General features: G+C 34.4%; 1 long non-coding RNA gene across 1 annotated transcript; it reads right to left on the reverse strand.

Moving 5' to 3' along the window:
* Window positions 1-135: 135 nt before the first annotated feature.
* On the reverse strand, window positions 136-7898 carry LOC131174140 (uncharacterized). Its single transcript, XR_009144382.1, has 3 exons — window positions 7534-7898; window positions 809-966; window positions 136-361 (listed from the first exon to the last, which is right to left on the reverse strand). It is a non-coding gene; the product is annotated as an uncharacterized LOC131174140 (long non-coding RNA).
* Window positions 7899-13681: the final 5783 nt, after the last annotated feature.

The raw sequence follows: 13681 nt of genomic DNA on the forward strand, positions 1-13681 counted from the left end.
ATCGAGGGTCCCAGCGAAGAACTCAAGCCGTGACTACCCCTCGAAGGATCGGGTCCCAGCGAAGAACTCAAGCCGTGACTACCCGTCCTATCCATAGTCCACACCACATCACACGCACACCAACGCACGCACGCACACTGCTCCAAATTACCGCAACAACATTCATGGCACTTTAACAGTTATCAATGCAACATAAATCGTGCCTAGAGTTTAACTACATAATTATATGCATATAAGTGATGCATGGGCATGCTGAACATATAATAATATCGAAATTACAATTAAAATTAATATTTTACTCAGAGACTTGACGACAATCACTGTGACGGCTGGGCGGAGGAAGAAGGCTGTCCCGGCTCACCTGATAATTTTATTACAATCATTTAATAAATTTGACTCAATACAAACAAAGAAAAAGACCAATATGTCCTAAGTCGTGCCGAAAATCCGGCAGAGTCTCCCCTATACCTAGGACCTACCCAACCTGCAAAAGGGCTCAAAACACACTTCTATATTCACAATCCATATGTCCACAACTCAATCACATCACACAGCCCCTCCTGGGCTCACCAATTCAATCATCCATCACAACATGTAAAATTTCAATTTAGTCCCTATAATTGACCATTTTTGCAAAAACTGCCCAAATAAACTCTAAAAATTCTAAAACTTTGCCTCGCGGTCCTTAGCAATATTATTAAGCTATTGCAAAAAGAATCATAATTTTCTAAGCTACCACGAATATTTTATGGATTTTTAATCCTATTTAAGCACTAGAAAATTGCGAAAAAGCAAGGTTCGGGTTTACCTTTGCCGATTCCGACTTCGGGAAAACGCTCGGGATGCCTGACAATGGTGGGGTAGCCAAAACCTCGATCCAATTCGGAGACTTTTCCGGTAGCTGGTCTGTCTGGCCGGAAATTCACAAATCCGGACAACTGTCGAATTTTCGCAAATTGAGGATACCTACACGTAGCCCAATAATAATATATAAAAAATCAGGGGTGTTACATTCTTCCCCCCTTAAAAAAAATTCGTCCTCGAATTTTACACAAGGCAGAATAAAGTACATGATTACACATTGAATAGATAAGGGTACTTGCTACGCATGTCCCGTTCTGACTCCCAGGTGCACTCTTCCACTGACTGGCTCCTCCACAAAACCTTAACCATAGAAATCTGTTTTGATCTTAGCTGTCTCACTTGGTAGTCCACTATGGCTACAGGTTGCTCCTCAAATGTCAAGTTCTCTTTTAGCTCTATTACATCTGGTTGTAGTATATGAGAATAATCTGGAATGTATTTTCTGAGCATGGAGATGTGAAACACGGGATGAACGTGAGAAAGGTTGGGTGGTAGCTCCAACCGGTAGGCAACTGCTCCAACTCTATCCGTAACCTCAAAAGGTCCAATATAGCGAGGTGCTAACTTGCCCTTTTTTCCAAATCTCATGACTCCCTTCATTGGAGAAACCTTCAGGAATACATAGTCGCCCACTGCAAACTCCACATCCCTCCATCTGGGGTCTGCATAACTCTTCTCGCCTTGAAAGTCAAGATCGTTCCCTGATTAAAGGAACTACCTCTGAAGTGTACTGCATTAGGTCTACATCATGCACCTTCGCTTCTCCCATTTCCGTCCAACACAGAGGAGACCTACACTTCCTTCCATATAGTGCCTCATAGGGTGCCATCCCTATGCTGGAATGGTAACTGTTGTTGTAGGCAAACTCCACCAAAGCTAGCTGCTCATCCCATTGACCTCCAAAATCCAAAACACTCATGCGAAGCATGTCTTCCAGTGTTTGGATTGTCCTTTCTGATCGTCCGTCTGAGGGTGGAAAGCCGTACTGAAGTTCAACTGTGTGCCAAGTGCCTTCTGTAACTTTCTCCAAAACCGAGAAGTGAACTGGGGCCCTCTGTCAGATATTATGGAAGCAGGAACTCCATGCAATCTGACTATTTCTCGAACGTAGAGCCGGGCATACTCTGCCACAGAGTATGTAGTCTTTACAGGCAAGAAGTGAGCTGATTTGGTTAGACGGCCTATAATTACCCATATCGAATCATATCCTCGCGTGGTACGAGGCAACCCAGTCACAAAATCCATAGTAATCATTTCCCACTTCCATTCTAGGATAGGGAGCTCTTGCAGCTTCCCTGACGGTCTATGGTGTTCAAACTTCACCTTCTGACAAGTCAAGCACTTGGACACAAAGTTTGCTATGTCTTTCTTCATGCCATTCCACCAGTAACTATCTTTCACATCATGGTACATTTTGGTGGAACCTGAGTGGACATTGTACAGTGTATAGTGTGCCTCTCGCATGATTTCATTCCTGAGGTTGTCCACATTGGGCACACATATCCTAGAACCTTGCACTAGGGCGCCATCATTGGCAAATCCAAACTCACCACCTTCACCTTGCTGTACTCTTTCTATGATCTTCATTAATTGTTGGTCTCGCTGGGAAACTCTAACTCTATCTCGCAAGTCCGGCCTCACCAAAAATGAGCCAACAAGACCCCCTCATCTGAAAGATCTAGGATTAAACCTTGATCCATCAACTCATGTACTTCCTGAATCAACGGTCTCTTCTCTGCTGAAATGTGCGCCAAACTGCCAGAAGATTTTCTGCTTAAAGCATCTGCTACTACATTGGCCTTCCTGTGGTGGTACCGGATGGTGCAATCATAGTCTTCCAGAAGCTCCATCCATCTCCTCTGTCTCAAGTTTAAATCCCTCTATTGGAAGATGTACTTCAAACTCTTATAGTCGGTGTATATCTCGCACACTTCACCATATAGGTAGTGTCTTCAGATTTTTAGTGCAAATACTACAGCCGCCATTTCCAAATCATGAGTGGAATAGTTCTGCTCATGCCTCTTCAGCTGCCTTGAAGCATAAGCCACTACTTTTCCATTCCGCATCAAAACACACCCTAGGCCAACTCTGAAGGCGTTACATAAAGACACCTGTATCCTTCACCGCTCATAGGTAGTGTTAACACAAAGTGATGGTTAGACACTCCTTATCCTCATCATTATAATTGACTCTATCGAGCTCTCTTCCTGTCCTTTGCATCTTATCCACTTCCCTTTTCCTATTTTTGGTATTGTTGGTATCTTTTCAACCTGCTGTAGTTATTCCTTAATTTTAGTCCTATCTCATCCTTACACCTTTTCCTTCAAAGATGTCTATCCCATCATCAACTTTAACTTTCTTTTTATTTCTTAGTCTTATCTTGATTACTAGTTCCATTACTTCGGGGATTCTAACCTTACGATTTTCTCCTACCAAAGACATTCTTCACCTTTTGTAACACTTATAATTAACCATAGAAAATTGCTTTTGTAACCCCTTTCCCAACTTAACTATCGAACATTATCATTCCCTACCAAATTTTTAGTAGGAAATTGCTCATCCTGGATGGATAGGAGCTCCAGAAACTATAAATTCCATCTGAACTAACACGGCTGTGGGAAATGTGTGTCATGCCTTAATTCTAAATAAGATACTTCACGTGTTTATTCTCCTTAATATAATCACATATACTGCCCACAACTTTCCACACTTCAACCTCAAATTACCCATTAGCAATAATTTCATCTATTGAAACTCATCCACAATTAGTATTTCCTCCAACTCATAGTTTAAAACGATTGCAAGCCTTAGTAGCTAACTCAATTTAACTCTGTCATTACTCATTCGTCCTTTCATACTTAATACTAGGTATGCACTTACTGTCATTCTCATATCAGAAATTATGTATGAATTTGTGCCTACCAAACTCTCAATAACTAGGTCTCCTTGACTCGATGTCTGCTCCTTATATAACCTTCTAGAACCAAAAGCACAAGCTAAACTTGAAAAAAGAAAATATCCTCTTATATTCAACTACACCCGATTGTCATATTATAACGTTTCACCTAAGTTTCTTGGTCTTTCTCTCCAAATTTCATCATCTCCTAGCACAATTATGCTCTACCTATAAGGTATCATCCGCATGAACCCTTTACTGTACCATTTTCCTTCTTGACATAATATTTTATAATTTATTAACTTTACTTATACTCGACCTATGATTCATATCTATCATCGTTTTTATTGTGCCCTTAACTTTTGTTGATTCTGAAAGATTTCTCTCACTAATAAATTTTTCCAACACTAATTCCACCCTTATCTAGGGTCATTAATTTGATCCTTGAACTTTCTAGTGATTTATAACCATCCAGACTTGTCACTTTTCGCTCTACCCCTACTATTGTCCTGTCGTTATTGCTTCACTACAAAGTGATTCTGTTGATCACACTAAAAATGTTTGCCTGACATTCATAACGAACCTCTAACTACCTTCTCACTATCTCAAAAGTCTAACCTAAAACCTATGTGTCATTATCTATCATTCTTTTCCTCTCATCATACCTATTTGATCCCTTAGACTGACTTTTATTCAACTTACTGCTTACTACCTTCTCTTTCTCTACCTATTTAGGTAGTCCGCAATACCATCGCACACCTTCTAACATTTACTCATTATTATTGTATTCCATACCTCCATCACTTTTCTCACTAATGTGGTCCCATTTTGGGTTTTCCATCCTTGTCATTCTCCTTGCCAAGAATAACACTTAGCCTATCCTATATCTTAACTTTGTTCCTTTTATTATACGCTCTTTAGGTTGTCCTTTCATTTATTTCCTTTGTCTTACCCAAAATAGAATTTGACTATTCTATCCCTGGTTCCATTCTTCTTCCTAACATAATAGCTGTACTTGCTAACTATATCTTTCAGAGTTTTTATCGCGTTATCATATGTCTGTGCTACTCAGATTTGGTCCTTTGACCACTCTAGCTAGTACTTCCACTAGCATTTAGATTATATTGCATCTGCAATCAATTGTCCAAACTTTCATTCTGCACTTTCTTTATCCATTGGCCTTCTGTGATTTATCTTCACTAATTTATTACTCTTAACACTATTATAATTAGATTATACTATTGTTTTGAATAATTTGAAATTAGAAAGGAACTCAGCAAATTACAGTCATACTTTTATTGTATGATCTCTATTCTTATCCTTTAGCTTACATAATACCCTTACTACCTCGAGAACTAATTTTGTAGTAATTTTATTATTATTATTATTATTATTATTATTATTATTATTATTATTATTATTATTATTATTATTATTATTATTATTATTATTATTATTATTATTATTATTATTATTATTATTATTTTCCATGTTTACTCAACTAGCCAAAACTTAAGATTCCGGGCACCCAAACCTGTCATCCAATTCAAAGGATTTACATCCATCATGATCTGATTATATATGATTCCTATAATGGAACTTGTATCCTCTCCAGGATACCCGAGCCAACTACTCTTTACCACACTCTACAGTCCCATCTGGGACACTATTCCATAAGTCATCATTATCAATAATAACCTTTGATCCATTCTGAAAGATAGGACTATATCCTAACTTGCTGCAACAAAGGTACTACATCTACCACCTTGCCAGAACCATGTCAAGTTAATGACTCTTTTATCATATCATAGCTCTATAAATCATCAATTCATAGTTTCGACCTTCTCTAGGTAGTAGAGTTGTACTTTATTCCATACTGATACACACAAGGTATACTATTCTCACTCTATAAGTGTCACCTTTACTTTGCAACTAGTCCGAAACCTCTGGTCTGATGGAAACTCTTGATGTAACTCTAGCTCATGCTGGGGTAACTGAGTCACTGACTCTAGTTATCACCCAACTGTGACCTTTCAATATTCTAACTCTAGACTCTTAACCAGGAGTTCCCAACTCCTCTGCAAATATAGAACTCGCTCGCGTAATTGTACCAAAACAGAAGCCATCTCAAACACCCTCATTATGGAGCACCACGGGGATGCACGCAGCTCTACACAATAATCTCATGTCGGTACTGTAATCTGCAGCTTACAGAGCAGACATCGAGAACATTGTATAGTTACTACGATACGTCCTGACAGACTAGGTCTCCTAATTTCTTATCTCTCCTGAATCTTCTATTATCACAAACTTATTCTGACAGGGTCATCTACTGATGACTGCCAGTAGTGGTATCCTCATCCTTATCTAGGGCAACTGTACTTTTAAGACTCACTTTTATGTACTCGTGCCTTACACGAAATGGGCACACCATTTAAACCCATACTGACAAAAATATAACATTTCTTGGAGTACGTATCCTCATGATAGACCTCACATGTCTACTAACTCTATTTCACATTTCTGTGTACTCCACGAAAATCAAGACACTAACTGAGGTAATCTTATATTTCCCGAGGTATAACGTAGAATCTAGAAACAAAGAATTACAGGAAAAGACGAAACAGAATCCTATACTCCGCATGTGACTCCTAGTAGACTCTTTCCAACACTTAGATAATTTTTCCCTATGAATCTGGAGCCTAAGCTCTGATACCACATTTGTCACGACCCAACCTATGGGCCGGACCGGCACTAGGACCTGGGCCAGCCTAAAGCCCCCGAGGCCCGTAGTAAGCCTAACTGTTCATTAACCCAACTCTAAGGCCCATTTGGGCCCAAATTCAAGAAAACAAACGGACAGAGTCCGGCCATAAAATGGACTTCCCAACGGGGAGTTTTCGACTCACCGGACCTGTAAACATAATAATACTCAATTGGGGAGCTCAGCTCACCCTCCACATACTCATAGCATCATAAAAGAAATGGGAGCTCAGCTCCCTCATCCAATCCATCAAACAGACATAGAATATTAAGTTTACAGGTCCAACATGATAATAATATTACAGACCAAATTCAAATAATTACTGCTAACACATGCGGAAATTCTAGGAGTAAATAAAATTATACAAAATATTGATAAACAACCTGCGAAGTAGAAAAGCAGGTTAACCCAGAATAAAATATCCTCCTGTGGCCTGTAAAAATTTTTGAACAGGAGTGAGCGTTCGACTCAGAGAGTAAAATATCAATTTTAACCATAATCTCTATAACTATCTAAAACTAATGCAACCTGTGGAATGAAATGCAACATCAGCAATAAATTCACATCATAGCATCAAAAAGGTAATTTGGAGCACTCACGCACCCTGTAGCATCAATCATAATATATGGGAGCTGATCCCCTATACAGCTCTCTTAAATCCAACCTGGTGCCAGCGAAGAACTCAGCTCGGACTTCCACTTAATAACCAAATCGAGGGTTCCAGCGAAGAACTCAAGCCGTGACTACCCCTCGAAGGATCGGGTCCCATCGAAGAACTCAAGCCGTGACTACCCGTCCTATCCATAGTCCACACCACATCACACGCACGCCAACGCACGCACACTGCTCCAAATTATCGCAACAACATTCATGGCACTTTAACAGTTATCAATGCAACATAAATCGTGCCTAGAGTTTAACTACATAATTATATGTATATAAGTGATGCATGGGCATGCTGAACATATAATAATATCGAAATTACAATTAAAATTAATATTTTACTCACAGACTTGACGACAATCACTGTGGCGGCTGGGCGGAGGAAGAAGGCTGTCCCGGCTCACCTGATAATTTTATTACAATCATTTAATAAATTTGACTCAATACAAACAAAGAAAAAGACCAATACGTCCTAAGTCGTGCCGAAAATCCGGCAGAGTCTCCCCTATACCTAGGACCTACCCAACCTGCAAAAGGGCTCAAAACACACTTCTATATTCACAATCCATATGTCCACAACTCAATCACATCACACAGCCCCTCCTGGGCCCACCAATTCAATCATCCATCACAACATGTAAAATTTCAATTTAGTCCCTATAATTGACCATTTTTGCAAAAACTGCCCAAATAAGCTCTAAAAATTCTAAAACTTTGCCCCACGGTCCTTAGCAATATTATTAAGCTATTGCAAAAAGAATCATAATTTTCTAAGCTACCACGAATATTTTATGGATTTTTAATCATATTTAAGCACTAGAAAATTGCGAAAAAGCAAGGTTCGGGTTTACCTTTGCTTCCGACTGATTCGCTTTCGAACGATGCCCGACAATGGGGATAGCCAAAACCTCGATCCATTGGAATTTTCAAATTTCTAAAGTTCATTCTAAGTCTTCAATTCACATCTAGAAAAGAGCATCAAAGTGGAACCACACAGCTTCCAATAATAATATATAAAAAATCAGGGGTGTTACAAAAATAATAATAATATTTGAAGCCTTGAAAGAGGGATAAAGTACCACAATTAAAATCATATCTATATAAAGCAAGAATATTTATATATTTTTTTTTAAAAAATAAAAGTTAGGCAATGGTAAAGGGTAGGCAATAGTAAAGATGTGAAGCACAATACAAGAAAATGATGAATCATTATAATGATTATTAATACTTTTTGGGGTCCAAAAGAGGTTCTCCTTTAATCAAATATATTATTATGTTTAACATGAAAAAAAAAACAAATCCAATTAAATATTAAAACAAAATAAAATTGGTCAACCTGGATCTCTTGGTGGACTGGTCAGAGGCAAGGGGTACGCATTCGGTTCGAATCGAATACAATTAAATTATAAAAATCGAATCGTAAATTTTAAAAATCGAATCGAATTGAAATGGTGAAAAATTGAATCAAACTGAACCTTTATTTTGGTTTGATTCGGTTTAAATTGATCGGTTTGATTTTTGATTGATTTTTTAATATAGATTTAATTTTTAAGTTATTTTATCTAACTTTAACTTTGATTTGAACCTAATAATCATTAATCAATGAAATTAAATAATTAATATATATATATAATTAAATATAATTTATAAAATTTTTATAAAAATAAATCAATTTAAAAATCGATTAATTCAATTTAATTTAATTCAAGTATATAAATTACAATTTAATTTAATTCGATTTAATTTATTTTTTTTAAATTAAATTAAAATAATTAAAATTTTTATAATATAAAATTAAATTAAATCGATTAAATTTTAAAATTAAATTAATTCTATTTAATTTAATTTTTTAATTTTAACCAAATTCTGCTCCGATCAGACAAACCCGTCCAGTCTCTCAGCATCACAGGTTTAGTCAAGTACATTTAGTTTCCCAAAATACCCTCGAGAAGGCTCGGAATCTACAGATTCGCAACCCCATGGCAAACGTGGGTCCCACCGGTGGCGTTCTCGTAAAATGAGGTGGGCCATAAGCTTGACAATTAATGGAAGGAAAAGTGAAAAACGCTCCCATCAACTCTACGAGAGTCGCGTGGGCCAACGTCTATATTTCGGCGCCTATGTAGTTGACAAGCATATGCCGTGGCAATACGGTAGATTATTGTAATTTAATGAATATTCACGGTCCACAATCGGCGCTCAAGCTTTTTTTTATCGCCAAGCCCACCCTCTACTGTCTACACTGGCTTTATTTTTTATTTTTAAGTAAAAAAATAAAAAAGGAATATCTAATTCAACATTGTTCGAATTTTTTTTATTATAATAAATATATAAATTTAAAATATATATATAAATTATATAATTATATAATATTAAAATAAAAAAAAATAACATAAAATTTAACGTAATTTAATCATAAAATTTATATTTATAAATAAAATAAAATAAAAATTTTATCATAATAATAAAATAAGTATAATATAATTAATTAAAATTTTTAAACTCTAATATTAATATATTTTCTTAAATATCTCATAATTTTATCATCATATATCTCATTTTTTATTTCAATCATATCACAACATAAAATTTATTAAATTAAATTATAATTTAAATTAATAAAAAAATATATTTAAAATTTAAGTTACAAGAATAATATTCTTATTAATGGATATTTTTTCATTTTGCTAGCGCTTTTTTGGCATTGCTCCAGAGGTGACGCGGCGTTCTGTTGCCTCCGTGTCCGTGTAAATCACCGCCAACTAGGCCACTAGCCGTTGGTGCATCGCTGGGCCCCAATCAAACTCTTTTTTAGCAGAGAGGGAAAGGGGCGACCGCAATCAAGTACCCGCCTGTGAGTTTCAGTTGGGTCGCTAAGTTAACGCCGTTAATCATGCGGTCAATCCCGTTAAAGTTATACTAAAAAGGTCTTTTTCATTTCGGCGGACTCACTCACATTCCCTTGATTGCTCGCATTCTCTCACAACCTCCATAGAGAACGGCGTCACCTTTTCACTACAGCGCGGCCCCACCTTTCACGCGCAGCTAATAAAAAATTGAAGAAGAATATGTTTTCGGCTAAATAAATTAATTAGTATGTAGTAAATTTTCCTTTTTTTTCATGGGTCTTGGAAAATGTGCATCAGCATGGGGAAAGGGGCAAAGGACCCAACGGGCAACGGCAGTCTACGATGCCGCGTGGTGCACGTTATATAACAAAACATAGCTACACTAATTTACGCATATAGTGAAAGGGCATGGGATCTGATGTTAGATCCCTAAGTACATTGAGGGTGATACCATGCACGTGAGCTACGAAATCAATACAACAAAATTGAATATCCCTAAGAATTGAACCAATGGAAGCCGTTGATCTTGCCACCTAGGCAAGGTTTTGAGATCACGGCAGTGCCATCTATGGAAAAAAAAAAAAAAAAAAAAAACTAAGACACTAGGTAGTTAACAGTTAATAGTGAAAGATGAAGAATGAGAAAATGAATAGGAAGGGTGATAATGATAAACTGGGAGGGGCATTTTGGTCAGGGAAAAAATAATTGGTGGGACCTTACAGGATTTTTGGTTCTTTGGTTGCTTATACAATGGCAAATGCTTTGAGGATTCCGTCCCTCCGGAGATGTTTGCCTTTGCCTGCCTTCTAAGAAACCGATAACAAATGCTGCTAAGTAAGCTTGATTTTATATAACCTTAATTTTGATCATTTTTAAATAAAATTTACATATTTTTATAATTTAATTAATTAAAAAAATCTCAATATAATTATTTAATTTTATTTTTTTGCAAAATTTAATTTAATTTTATTAGATGTTATTTGTAGAATATTATATTGGGTCCATCAAATGATAGTCGAACACATGCCAAAAAGGGTGAAGTTAGTTGGCAGCTTTTCGTTGCTTGCTGACGAGGGAAACCTGATATGTTCTGTTCTATGGAAATTTATGCCGCGTCACGGACATGGCCAAATGGCAAGGTTTATCCGCTCCATGTGTGAGTTTGTTTCTATAATTTTTTTTTTTTCTAAAGATAAAGATTTTTCTATAATAAATTGATTCCCATAAGTAGTACCCAATTCATTAATTTTGTGTTGAATTCATAATAATTTATAATTTTAATAATATGTAATATAGCCGTTAAGAAAGAGCCAAACATGAAAATGATAACATAAGACAGTAATATTAATTATATGTAATAAATATATGAAAAAAAATGATGAGATTCTACCGAACCCACCAGAGAGCTGCCAAGAAGGAAAAACATTATACTTAAGAGTCTGGTAAATCTTATCGGAGATTTAAATAAAAAGTGATGAGAAATAAAGCATCTAATCGAAATATAGAATATGTTTCTTGCTTTTTATCTGAAAATATTAGTAAGATTTTGCTTTTCAGAAGAAAAAATTTATTTGAAACAAAATAAAATCAAACAGATATTTTATCTGTGAAAAGAAATATTATTTTTTAAAAAAATATCTTGAGACTAAACATTTGTAATGGAATCCAATTGATATTGAATTCATTAAAATTAATTTTTATTAAAATTAATTTAAATTAAATTAGAAAAAATATTAAATTTATTTTTATAAATTAAAAAAAAAATCCTTCAATTAAATTTCAGTTTTACAGTCCCTACAACTAAAATTATGGGTCTAATTTAGCCATGCGTAGGTGGGATCCACGTAACTGATATCACGTAAAGTACAAAATAAAGTAAGAGAAATGGCAAGTTGTCTGTGGTAGGTCCGTTTCATATCATTTATCCCGACATGTCAAATGCAGAGGACAATCTATTTCGCAAGCTCGTTGCTTTCTCAATGCCATTTACACATGCACACACTTTTCTTTTATTTTAAATTAATTTCCTTAAAGTCATTAATTAATTAATCATTTCCATCTCCTTAATTAATCCTATAATCTAGATGATAACGATGATGATTATTATTATTTCAGCTTCATTTCTAAGCAAGGTTCCAAATGTTTTGTTTCACATACTAAGTTTCTTTATTAAAAAAAATAATGAAAACGTATATAAATAAATTCATTATATACGTAATAAATAATATTATATTTTTCATATTCACATATATTAATAAGTAATTTTATTATGTTTATATTGAGATTAAAGTTTAGAATACTTTCATAAGCTAATGGGAATTCAAACTTAAAACTTTTCTATCATTGCGTGAACTAATCCTTTGGACATTATATAATAATAATAATAATAATAATAATAATAATAATAATAATAATAATAATAATAATAAAAGAAATAAGAGAATGTTTATATTGCATATTTTTCTCTTTACATATGATTTTTTAGTCATTAATTATAATTTATATATTTAGTAAAATATGTTATAATTTAATGTAGTCAATATGATAATGAAAGTTATATCTAATTTATATAGCTATGAGAATATAATTTTGAAACATTGCTTTTAATTGTAGCTTAATTTTCGTTTTAACACTGCCACTCAACTATAGTTAGCAGATTTCCTAGCAATTTCCCACCTTGTTCTTATTAACAGATATTTGATTTTGACTACTAATTGTAAAATTAAACATGGTTTTTGAGATTTAAAAAAAAAAAAAGAAAAATGTTTATATGATATTTTTTTTTATTATATGCCATATAATTCTAATTATTTATTTGAAGACTGCAACTCACTTTCCAGTGCAACTACGTACAGCTCTTCAAAATTTTGGCATAAACGAAACCTGGCATGGGCGGCACAAATACGACAATACATTATTAATACGATTAAATGGATAACATGTAAAGAATCAATTTGTTTATTGTTTCGTTTTGTGCTAAAAATATTTAAAAAAAAAAAAACTCAAAATTCAATAGTCTATTTTCGATTTGGACATGGAATAATTATAAAATAATTACAAAAATTATTAATTATAATAAAATTGGTTATGGGTGGGATCCATATCATATCATCTCATCATGAAGCTCATCTTTGGCATTGGATTAAGCCTTAATCAAGGCAGTGTGGGCCAAAACAATTTATAGAAATTGATGTGTCATTAAAAATTGAATCAAAAGCCTTAAAATTGATTAAAGTCAACAGTTTTCTTAATTATTTTCCCAATAATTGATATCCTTTACAAGAAAATATGAAGTTATGGGTTCTGAGGTGGGGAATGAATGGTGATAAATGGAAACCTAATCAAGTTGGCTTTGAAATAGATATAGAAAGTGTGAGGTGACAAAACATGTAGCCAAATTGGAAATGATTCAAATGATAACATTAATTTATATCAATAATTTGGTATATATTATGTAAAAATTATAACCTTATTATTATATATATTTCGTTAACTATTGTATAAAATAAATTTAATAATATTTAGATTAAATATTTAATATAAAATTTGTACACAATCAATTAACATATATATAATTAAAATAATGTATATATTGATTAAGAGTTGATAAACTTATTTTTATATAAAAAGAGTTTATAGTAGTTA

This window comes from Hevea brasiliensis, chromosome 15 (assembly GCF_030052815.1).
Source record: "Hevea brasiliensis isolate MT/VB/25A 57/8 chromosome 15, ASM3005281v1, whole genome shotgun sequence".
In the NCBI taxonomy this organism is placed as follows: domain Eukaryota; kingdom Viridiplantae; phylum Streptophyta; class Magnoliopsida; order Malpighiales; family Euphorbiaceae; genus Hevea; species Hevea brasiliensis.